This window comes from Schistocerca piceifrons, chromosome 4, assembly GCF_021461385.2.
Source record: "Schistocerca piceifrons isolate TAMUIC-IGC-003096 chromosome 4, iqSchPice1.1, whole genome shotgun sequence".
NCBI classification, from domain to species: Eukaryota; Metazoa; Arthropoda; class Insecta; order Orthoptera; family Acrididae; genus Schistocerca; species Schistocerca piceifrons.
In genome coordinates this window covers 127,373,804-127,387,527 of record NC_060141.1, presented here as the reverse complement: position 1 = coordinate 127,387,527, position 13,724 = coordinate 127,373,804, and positions in this window count along the sequence as shown.

Genomic DNA, 13,724 nt, shown 5'->3' with positions numbered 1-13,724 from the left:
GCTCTACAACTGATAACAGTAGACTTCTTTCAGCCATAAATGTGCTGCCCTTGCTTGCTCTAATCTGCGTTGTATGTCCTCCTCGCTTCGTTCATGATGTGTTATTTAGCTTCCAAGACAGCTAAATTCCTTAAGTTCCTGTACTTCGTGGTCATCAATGTCGATGTTTAGTTTGTAGCTAGGGTCATTTCTGCTACTCTTCATTACTTCTGTCTTTTTTCGATTTACTTTTAGTTCATATTCCAATCAACAGATACTGTAATTCTTATTCACTTTCACTAATAATTTTTTTTTGGGTCATCAGTCTACTGACTGGTTTGATGCGGCCCGCCACGAATTCCTTTCCTGTGCTAACCTCTTCATCTCAGAGTAGCACTTGCAACCTACATCCTCCATTATTTGCTTGACGTATTCCAATTTCTGTCTTCCTTTACGGTTTTTGCCCTCTACAGCTCCCTCTAGTACCACGGAAGTCATTCACTCATGTCTTAGCAGATGTCCTATCATCCTGTCCCTTCTCCTTATCAGTGTTTTCCACATATTCCTTTCCTCTTCGCTTCTGCGAAGAACCTCCTCATTCCTTACCTTATCAGTCCACCTAGTTTTCAACATTCGTTTATAGCACCACATCTCAAATGCTTCGATTCTCTTCTGTTCCGGTTTTCCCACAGTCCATGTTTCACTACCATACAATGCTGTACTCCAGACGTACATCCTCAGAAATTTCTTCCTCAAATTAAGGCCGGTATTTGATATTAGTAGACTTCTCTTAGCCAGAAATGCCTTTTTTGCCATAGCGAGTCTGCTTTTGATGTCCTCCTTGCTCCGTCCGTCATTGGTTATTTTACTGCCTAGGTAGCAGAATTCCTTAACTTCATTTACTTCGTGACCATCAATCCTGATCTTAAGTTTCTCGCTGTTCTCATTTCTACTACTTCTCATTACCTTCGTCTTTCTCCGATTTACTCTCAAACCATACTGTGTACTCATTAGACTGTTCATTCCGTTCAGCAGATCATTTAATTCTTCTTCACTTTCACTCAGGATAGCAATGTCATCAGCGAATCGTATCATTGATATCCTTTCGCCTTGTATTTTAATTCCACTCCTGAACCTTTCTTTTATTTCCATCATTGCTTCCTCGATGCAGAGATTGAAGAGTAGGGGCGAAAGGCTACTGCCTTGTCTTACACCCTTCTTAATACGAGCACTTCGTTCTTGATCGTCCAGTCTTATTATTCGCTCTTGGTTGTTGTACATATTGTATATAACCCGTCTCTCCCTATAGCTTACCCCTACTTTTTTGAGAATCTCGAACAGCTTGCACCATTTTATATTGTCGACCACTTTTTCCAGGTCGACAAATCCTATGGAAGTGTCTTGATTTTTCTTCAGCCTTGCTTCCATTATTAGCCGTAACCTCAGAATTGCCTCTCTCGTCCCTTTACTTTTCCTAAAGCCAAACTGATCGTCACCTAGCGCATTCTCAATTTTCTTTTCCATTCTTCTGTTTATTATTCTTGTAAGCAGCTTCGATGCATGAGCTGTTAAACTGATTGTGCGATAATTCTCGTACTTGTCAGCTCTTGCCGTCTTCGGAATTGTGTGGATGATGCTTTTCCGAAAGTCAGATGGTATATCGTCAGACTCATATATTCTACACACCAACGTGAATAGTCGTTTTGTTGCCACTTCTCCCAATGATTTTAGAAATTCTGATGGAATGTTATCTATCCATTCTGCCTTATTTGACCGTAAGTCCTCCAAAGCTCTTTTAAATTCTGATTCTAATACTGGATCCCCTATTTCTTCTAAATCGACTCCCGTTTCTTCTTCTATCACATCAGACAAATCTTCACCCTCATAGAGGCTTTCAATGTATTCTTTCCACCTATCTGCTCTCTCCTCTGCATTTAACAGTGGAATTCCCGTTGCACTCTTAATGTTACCACCGTTGCTTTTAATGTCACCAAAGGTTGTTTTGACTTTCCTGTATGCTGAGTCTGTCCTTCCGACAACCATTTCTTTTTCGATGTCTTCACATTTTTCCTGCAGCCATTTCGTCTTAGCTTTCCTGCACTTCCTATTTATTTCATTCCTCAGCGACTTGTATTTCTGTATTCCTGATTTTCCCGGAACATGTTTGTATTTCCTCCTTTCATCAATCAACTGAAGTATTTCTTCTGTTACCCATGGTTTCTGCGCAGCTACCTTCTTTGTACCTATGTTTTCCTTCCCTACTTCTGTGATGGCCCTTTTTAGAGATGTCCATTCCTCTTCAACTGTACTGCCTACTGCGCTATTCCTTATTGCTGTATCTATAGCGTTAGAGAACTTCAAACGTATCTCGTCATTCCTTAGTACTTACGTATCCCACTTCTTTGCGTATTGATTCTTCCTGACTAATGTCTTGAACTTCAGCCTACTCTTCATCACAACTATATTGTGATCTGAGTCTATGTCTGCTCCTGGGTACGCCTTACATTCCAGTATCTGATTTCTGAATCTCTGTCTGACCATGGTGTAATCTAATTGAAATCTTCCCGTATCTCCCGGCCTTTTCCAAGTATATCTCCTCCTCTTGTTATTCTTGAACAGGGTATTCGCTATTACTAGCTGAAACTTGTTACAGATCTCAATTAGTCCTTCTCCTCTTTCATTCCTTGTCCCAAGCCCATATTCTCCTGTAACCTTTTCTTCTACTCCTTCCCCTACAACAGCATTCCAGTCGCCCATGACTATTAGATTTTCGTCCCCCTTTACATACTGCATTACTCTTTGAATATCCTCATACACTTTCTCTATCTGGTCATCTTCAGCTTGCGACGTCGGCATGTATACCTGAACTATCGTTGTCGGTGTTGGTCTGCTGTCGATTCTGATTAGAACAACCCCGTCACTGAACTGTTCGCAGTGACACACCCTCTGCCCTACCTTCCTATTCATAACGAATCCTAATAATAGCAATGTCAAAAACGATTCTTAACATTGATAGCATTTCACCGTTATTTGTAATCGCACTATTAAACTTTTCTTTTATTTCCGTCATTGCTTCTTTGGTGTGTAGACTGAATAGAAGGGCTAAAATGCTGCATCCCTGATCCGTTTTCCAACTCGAGTACTTCGTTTTGGATCTTACATTCTTACATATTACATTTCCGGACGCTGTTTCTGTGTTGACTAATCCAATGAACGTGTATTGAATTTTCTGAAGTCTTGCTTCCACTGTCAAGCGCAATGTCGGAACAGCAGCTCTGCTGCCTTTCAGTTTTCGAAAGCCAAACAGGTTATTAATAGATCCTAGGATTCCATTTTCTTAGAGATCTATAGCTTCAGAAGAAAAGCTCAAACAAGATAATGACAAGAAAGAAAATCAACCGTGTCCTTCTCAAAGGATATGTTTCTGCACGATTCTAGTTAAAGGTACCACGGAAATCCTAAACCTAAATTGGTCATCTGTAATTTGAAACCTGCATTTAACGAATGTGGTTTTCCTCGTATAATTCGGTAAAATATGTTATTCCAGGGGGAAGTGTGAGTTCACCTTTAGGATCAGAGGAAGTTCCACCATTGTGACCTCTTACTAAATTCTGATTTCACTTACAGCAAGTGAAAGGAATGTGCAGTACAAGTGAATGGTTGGGACTGGGGAGATACTGCAGCGATCAAAATAAATCATACTTTAAAAATAGTTTATCAGAAACAACCAAATCCATGCAATTATACAACAGTCATGGAATAATACCTAACTAGTAATTATAATGTTTTTAAATCAACTATTAGTACAAGTAGAAAACAGGTAATCAGATAAAAAATCAAATTAATGGGGTATGTGGAAGAAAACTAGTGCTTTGTGCAACAAACGAACAGTAAGAAGAAAAAAATTACCTCTCAAGTGTCGTTAAATAGCTAACTGACTTGTGGCTTTGTTTATAGAGAGGGTGAAGAACCAAATGACAAACTCAGCAACCACAAAATTGGCTTCAGGCCCATTGACCCGTGTGTTTTGTCACAAAGCCAAAATATTGTTACAAGCAGGTATAGTTAACAAGATAACGGTAAAAACTACATAAAATATTATCCAATAAAAACATTTCATTTTTACGTGGTATTCAAATAAACCTTTGGACGGACATACTCTGAATATTTTAGTACATATTATATAGAAATATATATAAAATAAAATGGGCGATGTTGGAATCGAAAATATCGGAATGTTGTTGACCGATTAACTTTACACGATAACGCTATTCTAATAAGCACTTGGGCGGAGAGATATCTAAATGTTGAACAGAGAGAAGAGGAGGTGGGGAGAGGCAGGGGGAGGGAGGAGATACAAGAGGGAGAGGGAGGTCAGCATGTATAACCAGTTCTCACTTACCTTGTATATTTAGCAATTGCAAAACTTTGACAGATTCGCAGTAAGATATACAAATATTAGGAACAACTGCAGATTATAAACGTGAAAAACTGAAACCAATGATTTACACCTGACAATTGCATGAAATGCATGTAGCCCATCAAACCATCGAGTTACAATTAAAGCAACTGGGTCCGCAAATTTTTACAAACACTGAGCTTCAGTCTTGTTCGAATATGTAAGAGTGTGTACAGATTAACTAGATTAACCGCCAGTGGGCAAGAAAACCAGTTTATAGCTGGCTTAGTTGCTTCAAGGATAGCCTGAAATTCTCATTAAATGTTAAAAAAGTCCATTAGCACAGAGCCCAAGCACAACAGGCGATACGTTACTTAAAAGTTTGAGTTTAAAACACTCAGTTAAAGATGCATTATAGAGCTAAAATTATAGCTAGAATGAAATTTTAAGACTTAGAAAGAATTTGTACAGCACTTTAAAACGGAGGAATCCACTGAATTAACAGCCGTCGGCCACTTTGCAATAGTGGTGCCTTCAGGATTTGCCCTGAAATTCGACAGAAGTTCGAGCAGTACCTAAGTAATTACAAAACAAGATCTAGTGGCTCAAAGGCCACGTGCAGTACAGTAAACTAAGATTACGTTACAGTATGGTGTTGCGATACAACGGCCGAAATTAGGGTAGTAAACAACAGCAGCAGTCGCTCAAAATTACGGACGTACTGAGAAAGGTCCAGTCGGCAAGATCAAATAAACGATTGACAAATAATTAATAGACAGAGTTATTTCAAAAATAATAATACAGGACAAGTAATACTGGTTTACAGTTCTCACCTGGCCAGCTCACTCACTAAAACAGCTCACTATAAAAAGGTGTTACCAAATTTGTTTGAGATCTTCCCAGCAGTACCTAAGGCACGCAGTGAGACCTGTGATAATAAAGCCTTAGTAATGGAGTGGGAGTCCTAAAATACACATATGGAATTTAAGAGTATGGTACTCAAAGCCAAAGCGTAAGGTAAGTTTAAGAACCACTCGAGACACCTACTAAACAAATTAAATAACACTAATTGCATAAAAGGTAGGACCCTGGGTAACGTGTGAACCAGCCAAGTATACATTGAGGTGCCAAATCTTGTGACATACCTCCTAACAGCGCGTATGTCCGTCTTTTGCCGCCCTCAGTGCAGCAACTCGACGTGACATGGACTTAACAGTCCCCTGCAGAAAAAACTGCGAAAGTCTTGCTGGTGTATGATTTTTTGCACGAACGGACCTCTAGATTATGTCTCAAACTTTCGGGGGGATTTATATCGGGCGATCTGAGCAGCTAAAAATGGCTCTGACTAGTATGGGGCTTAACATCTGAGGTCATCAGTCCCCTAGAACTTAGAACTACTTAAACCCAACTAACCAAAGGACATCACACACATCCATGCCCGAGGCAGGATTCGAACCTGCGACCGCAGCAGTAACGCGGTTCCGGACTGAAGTACCTAGAACCGCACGGCCACCGCGGCCGGCTGGGCAGCTAAACCAATCGCTGGAAATGTCGAGAATGTTCTCCAAACCAATCGCGAAGAAGCGTGGCTCGGTGTCATAGCGCATTCTTATTCATAAAAATTCCATCGTTTTCTGGGAACATGAAGTGTATGAGTTACGGCAAAAGGTCTCCAGGTAGCCGAACATAACCATTTCCAGTCAATGAATGGTTCAGTTGGACAAGAGAACCCACTCCATTCCGTGTTAAACGTCACGTCACAGCTTCTGTGCACCAAAGCGAAACGTGGCGCCGTTCCGACACACCTCAAATCGCAGAAAACTGGAACACAAACAGACCGCAGAAGACACGGCATACACCAACCAAACATCAATTAATATAAGTTAAGAGATCAGTAAATAACAATACAAATGAAGAAGCACTTGCTCATTTAGGAATACTGAGTGAGTGCTTTCAAATAAACGCACGTATATAAATGACCCGAATTTTACAGCAATATACAAGGGACGTCGATTTGATGGCAATCAAAATACATTAAAAACTCATACAGACAATACATAAACTTCTGGATTCTGTCACAAAAACCCAAAATATAACAGAAACTCCTTCGTGCTAATCAGCTTCCTAATAGTAATCCAACCAGCGGATTTTGAAAAGGAAGTAGTAACTGTTGGTCTCCATGAGGTCACACACTTTGCCGGCTTCTCTTACTTCAACAACGCGTACATTAGGGCAAAAAAACAACAAGTACACTCGATGCAACGCAATTGGTACAACGAAACGAAGGCACCAAAATCACTTACACCTTCGATGGAGAGCGTTGTTCGAGATGGTATCCAGGGACGGGTCTCCCCGAGAAAACGGGCACCAAGGCAACGCGACGAACAGCGCCCGGAGTTGACATCAGGGAGGTCCACCACGAACTCGCAACCGTCTTACGAGGTAGACATGCCGTGCCGCTGCCGGCCGAGCACGCCTGTTTTCATCTTTCGACCACGCAACCACGTCCTTGCGCCTCGTAGCGAGTCGAACACCAACTGCTGCCAGCGCGAAACACCCGCGATATCACAACAGGAGCAAAGAGCCTAGTACAGCCGGGTAATCTACAGTGTCGTGCCAAAGAGCTGGTGTGCCAGAAAAGGCGCACCACGGCTCACCAAGTAAACACAGCCCCCACCATTACAGAGCCAGCACCAGCTTATTCAGTGCCATGTTGGCAACTTAGGTCCATGGCTTCGTGGAATCTGAGCCACAATGTAACCATACCATTACCTCTTACCAACAGAAGTCGGGGCTCATCTCCAGGTGTCTACAGTTCACGTGATACGGTAACGAGCGCAGGAGAGGCGCTACAGGCGATGCCTTGCTGTTAGCAAAGGAACTCGCTTCGACCGTCTGTTGCCGTAGGCCATTAACACCAAATTTCACCGCTCTGTGCTAACGACTACGTTCGTCGTTTGACCCATATTGATTTCTGTAGTTATTTCACGCAGTGTTGCTTGTCAGTTAGCACTGAAAACTCTACACAAACGCCTCTGCTCTCGATCATTAAGCGAAGGCCACCGCGTTGTCCTTGGGAAGAGGTACATCTCAGAATTTGGTATTCTCGGCACATTCTTGACGCTGTGGATCTCGGAATATTACGTTCCCTTACGATTTCAGAAATTGGAATGTCCCATGCGCCTAACTCGAACTACCATCTCGCGCTGAAAACCTGTTAATTCACGCCGCACGGCCGTAATCACATCGGAATCCTTTTCATGTGAAACACCTCAGTGCACGTGTTAGCTCCGCCAATTCACTGTCCCTTTATACGTTGTGTAGGCAATACTACAGCGGTCTGTATACGTTCATATCGCTATGCCATGACTTTTGTCACATCAGTGTAAGTAACCTTAACAAAAAAACCTACAATATCCTTTAAGCAAATAGTAAATGATTCCATGTACTGGCAACGTGAGGCAAAGAACAGAACCAGTAACCTACTAAAGTACATAAGGGAAAACAATCATTTACATTTAACGCAGGGCAGCCACATCGATCAATAAATAACAGCTTTACACCTTTAAAAGGATCGCCGCAAACCACCAATACATGCTCGGTTATGAAACAAAACGGGAAGCTTTGAAGCACGAAAAGTCAGCGCAGGAAAAACGACGATGCATGACTTTCGAGCCAGTAGTCTAGTTCCTCACTATAGTGTTGCTCACCATAGCCCACAATATCAGCAGAGACCAAGTCCCCAACAACGGTCAGGTAGAACAGACTCAAGTTCTAAACTAGAGTGATGTCGCTGACAACTCTTCGCAATCGAGCCCTCCGCCTACCAGCAATGTTCGTCCAACATGGAGCGCTCACACTTCCTCGGCCAAAACGGACCGCAAACTACTACTGCTACGAGCCAGTCCCCACCGCCAGTCAAGCGCCGGAATACAACGCGTCTGTGGCCGCTTAGGAGAGCCCTCCAGCTGGCCAGCGTCCACCCTCTCGTCCAGCAGTGGCCAGAGTGAAATCGAGAGCTAGTATAAACGATACCAGCAACAATATCATGCGCGCAAGGCACAACAATTTTTTAAACTAAAATATGATAATTTCAACGTGAAGTGGTTCTTACTAAGGAGGAGCTCATTTCAAACACCTGTCGTCAGCAGCTCGTGGTCTAGTGGCTAGCTTTTCTGCCACTGGACCACGTGGTCCAGTGTTCGATTCCTTGCTGGGTTGGGTATTTTCTCTGTCCAGGGATTGGGAATTGTGTTGTCTTCATTATTTCATCATCATTCATGAAAGTATCTAGCTTTGGCTGTGTAAAGATTGGGACTTAGTGCGGACGCTGATGACTGAGCAGTTGAGCGCCCACAAACCATACATTGTCATTATCATCATCAGACACCTGTCTATCCAATCAAATTTAAGGTGTTTGTGCTTTCCTTAAATCGAGTAACGTGCCAGCGAGCATTGATTTATATCAATACGACAAGTTCAAAATGTGTGCTGGACTGGGAGTTGAACCCGGGTCTCCTGCTTACTATGCAGATGACATGACGCATGTGGACACATTACTCTGGCATGCATCTTGCCAGACCCACATTCTCAGCTTCTACCACACACAGACATGTCAGAATGACCAGACATCATTTTGTTGCTGCAGCCGCTATCAAGCAAGACACACAGAAATTAAAGGCATCGGCTGCCTGTGGCCATTGATTTATATTAATGGGGCAAGTTGAAAATTTGTACCAGACGGGGTTTTAACCCGGTTCTGCTGTTTACTTGGCAGTTGCTCTGACCACTACTCCATCTAGACATAGTTGTCACCACAATTGCATGGGTTACCCTAGCCCCTAAATTCTCAACTTATCCCACACATTACTGATGTATTATTTCTGCTCATTATCTTAATTACTCGTGGCATGTCGCCAATTCCCATAAGATTTCGAGCTTGGTGTGCATCTGCGCTGAAGGGATCAGTGGGCGTCATTGTCTTAATTGTATATTATTAATTACATATTTCTCTTAATTGCATATTCTGCAGACACTGTGAATCAAGATACGAACGAATTAAAGATATCATTTGCCAGTGAGCATTGATTTATGTGAATGGGGCGAGTAGAAAATATGTACAGAAGAGGATTCGAACCCAGATCTGCTTACTAGGCAGATGTTTGACCACTAAGCTATCTGGATCTGGAACCACAGGCACAACATACATAATTAAGGCAATTACAGCTACTGTTTCATTCACTGCAGATGCACACCAAGCTCAAACTCATATGGGAATCGGCGAGATGCTGTTAGCAATGAGATTAATGAGCAGCGGCCTACATCGATAGTGTGTGGTATATGTGAAGACTTTTGGTCTGGGAGGAGACGTGGTAGGGTAATCCGTGCATTTGGAGTGACCCAAGTGCCCCCACAGTGTAGTGGTCAGCGCATCTGCCTAATAAGCCAGTTTCGAATCCCCAGCCAGCACAAATTTTCAGCTTACCCCATTGATATAAATCAGTGCCCACTGGCACATAATGATTCAAAGCTGCAGTACCAAAATGGTGTCTATTCTTTCGGCCATGTCTCAAAGAAGAAACACCTCATACGAGGTGGGACAATAAAGTAATGAGACTGATGTAAAAAAAAAAATGTTGCTTGGGCGATTTAGTCAAGTTTAGTGTTGTACCCTTCAAAATAGTTCCATTCTGATTGCACATACTTTTTCCAGCGCTTCTGCCATTGATGGTAACACATCTGGAACTCATCTTCTGTTATATCCTCCAAGACCCTCGTCACAGCTTTTTGGACACCTTGTGTTGTTTGAAAATGGTGTCCCTTGACCGCCGTTTTGACTCTTGGAAATAGAAAAAATTCGCACCGAGCGATATCTGGTGAATAAGGTGGCTGAGGTAGTACTGAAATTTGTTTGGAGGTTAAAAATTGCTGTACTGACAGAGCAGTATGAGATGGCGCATTATCGTGATGCAGAATCGTATTATTATTAGACGAACCATTTCTCTATTGATATTCAGTTCTTCTGCAATCATTTTCACGGATAATTTTCGATCAGATCGTACGAGTTCACGCACCCTGGCCAAGTTGACATCTGTCAGTTAGGCTGATGGTCGTCCACTGCAGACTTCATCTTCAACATTCATTCTGCCTTCACTAAACATTTTATGCCAACGAAAAGCTTCTTGACATAACCTCCTCTCCAAAAGGCTTCTGAAGCTTACCGTAAGCTGTCATTGCGTTTTCACCCAATTTAACACAAAACGAAATGGCATACCATTGAGCAATATCATGCGGTTTCATTTCCGTGACGAGAGACAGAAACATGTGTTACTTATTACATCACAACTCACGACTGAGGAGTTGCATCGATGTGCCACTTGGACTAGAAGCAGCTTATAGACCAAGGTCAAATACTGTGCATACGCAAGCCTGCAGGGTTGCCACATCTTGCAAATAAAATCAGTCTCATTACTTTATTGTCGCACCTCGTATATACTAGTAAGGTCAAGTGTAAGATACCTTTTCGCAAATTTCTACGATTTCATATTTCACAATGTGAATGTTGAGTACGAATGGCGTCGCTGTGAGTCAGAGATGTAATGAAAATGGTGGCATATATTATTAATGGTTTAAATAATAAAACAGTGCACCTCTTACGTTTTTCATGGACAGCGCGATTCGTTTCAGGAATTTATTCCCTACTCTAAATGCTATTGTTTACATTAGCGATGTTTGCATATGCGTCATGCTCTGATGCTCTTAACCTGCAGTCGCATTTCTACCTTCTTAAGGTATTGAGTTCCTTCACTTCGCAGAAAATCACCACGCGCAAATCGTAACTCACACTGTGTTAGAATATCTCAACTATTGAAATTTATTCCTGAAATACAACTTAACTGTATGGATGTACTGCCTAAAGCGGCGTATGAAAATTTATGCCAGACCGCGATTCGAACACCAATTTACCGCACACCCTCAAAACATGAAACAGTGTGGTCCATTAAACATTCTCAAAAGTTTTCCCTACTCTACAAATGCTATGATGGTAGTTTTATTTTCGTTCAACGTATGTTGCTGGATAAGTCGTAGCGTTGGTATTACCTTGCGTGTTCCTGCATTTCTCCGGGAACCAAACTGATCTACCACGAATTCGGCCTCTAGCACTTTTTTAACTCTTCTGTAAACAACACGTGTTAATATGTTCCAGCCATGACTTATGAAATTGATTGTCTGGTAGCATTAGCGCATATCAGCGCCGGTGTTCTTTGGATTTGCGACTATTGTAATCTTTCAAAAGTCAGAAATTATTACGCTTGTCTGATTTCTTGCACACTTCTCATGGCTGACTCTCCCAAGGATTCGAGTAAGTCAGGGAATGAACAAGAGACTGATGACCTTGGATGTATACCTCCTCAAACCAATAATCATCAGTATTAATGTCCTATCTTCTTGCAATTTCTTCAGTTTCAGTCTGTTGTTCATAACGAATAAATTATGACCAGAACACTGGAAACGGCTTACTTTCTAATCTTATTTCTGAATCTCTGTGTAATATAGTCCATATTAAACTTTCCCCTGGTCTCTTGTACATGTAAAACCTTCTTCCATTATTCTTAAACCGAGTGTATGCGGTGATTAAACCGATTTTTGTGCAAAGTTTTTCGATTTTTCTCCTCCTGTTCTTCCCTCTCTTCCATTTGCTGCCACTGAGTTCGCCCCTCACCTCACAACTAAATTTTTGTCCCCCTCAACCAGCCGAATATGTCGTTACCTTATCATACACCAGTTCAGTCTCTTCATCATGAGCGAATCTAGTTGTTGTATAAACGTGTACTACTGTGGTGGGTAAATCGTTTGTTGTGCAAAATTTTTCGATTTTTCTCCTCCTGTTCTTCCTTCTCTTCCATTTGCTATCACTGAGTTCGCCCCTCACCTCACAACTACATTTTTGTCCCCCTCAACTATCCGAATAATGTCGTTTACCTTATCATACACCAGTTCAGTCTCTTCATCATGAGCGCATCTAGTTGGTGTATAAACGTGTACTACTGTGATGGGTGTTGGCGTCATGTCTACATTAGCTACGCCAATGGGTTCATTATGCTTTTCATAGTAGTCTGCCTGCCTTAAAATTTTATTACTCAGTGTTAGACCTGCTCTTGCATCAGCCCTATTTGATTTTGGTTGGGAACCCTGTACTGATTTGACGATAGCACCTGTTCCTCATGTCAAAGCACTTCACTAATTCGCGTTAACTTGAAGCTACAAATTTTCCTTTCTAACTTCTCTAACCTACTAATCTAACATTTCATACTCCTAACCTAGAACTCCAGTTTTTTTTTCCTAATGATGATATCATGCTGATTAGTCCCTGCCCGGGCATCTGAATGTGGCACTATTTTCCTTCCAGGTGATTTTACATTTCACCCACGAGGATGTTACCGTCATTAAGCCACACAGAAAAGCTACATGCCCTCAGGGGAAAACAACGGCTATAATTTCCCCTTGTTTTCTGCCGTTCGTAGTACCAGAACAGTAAAGCAATTTTGGTTGATGTTGCAAGACCAGATCAGTCAACTTCCCTCCGATGTGGTTGTACATAGGTGGTACAGCCATCTGTATCGTTGGGCACACCTGCCACCAAACCTCGGTGTGGTTTACATTTAGTACATAACGGATAATGTTTAATATGACATTTTTTGTGTTTTATTTTATTTCGTTTCAGGCAGAAACCATTTCACTAGATGCAAGATATGATATCACTGTAGTGTACTTCTGATCTGCTGCGAGACTGCATGTGCTGATAACAGTTGCTGCAGTAAAATGACAATACACGAATGTCGCTTCCAGGAATGTTGACATGATGACGAGTATATATTGTGTCATCGACTATAAGTGACACAGCGCGCTTTGTTAAACAAAACGGAGAGCCCACGTCTGCTTATAACTACATAACACAAACTACGCAAATAACAAAGATGGTGCAAAACATTTCGTTGAGTACAGTAATCTTTAGAGAAACGAAATAAACACTCTAGGCCTTACATGAGCAATGAAAAATGAAACGATTTGGCTAAGCCCGTTTACTACATCGCGTTAGAGTGGTTTTAGTTAGAATTTCGCGTTCTCGATTATAAATGCTGGTTGCTTTTTTGTTATAATCTTTGACGGAGGAGGAGCATTAGTTCAAGCGCTGGAGAGAAACGCACGACCCCACAGCAAATGCATTCTGAAGATGATAAAGGCTAGGCCACTTGTGATCCTGAAGGTGGGAAGAGAGGACGAAGAAGCACACCCATTTTGAACTTGGAGCTGACTTTCGGTATTATCAGCAGACGAATTATAA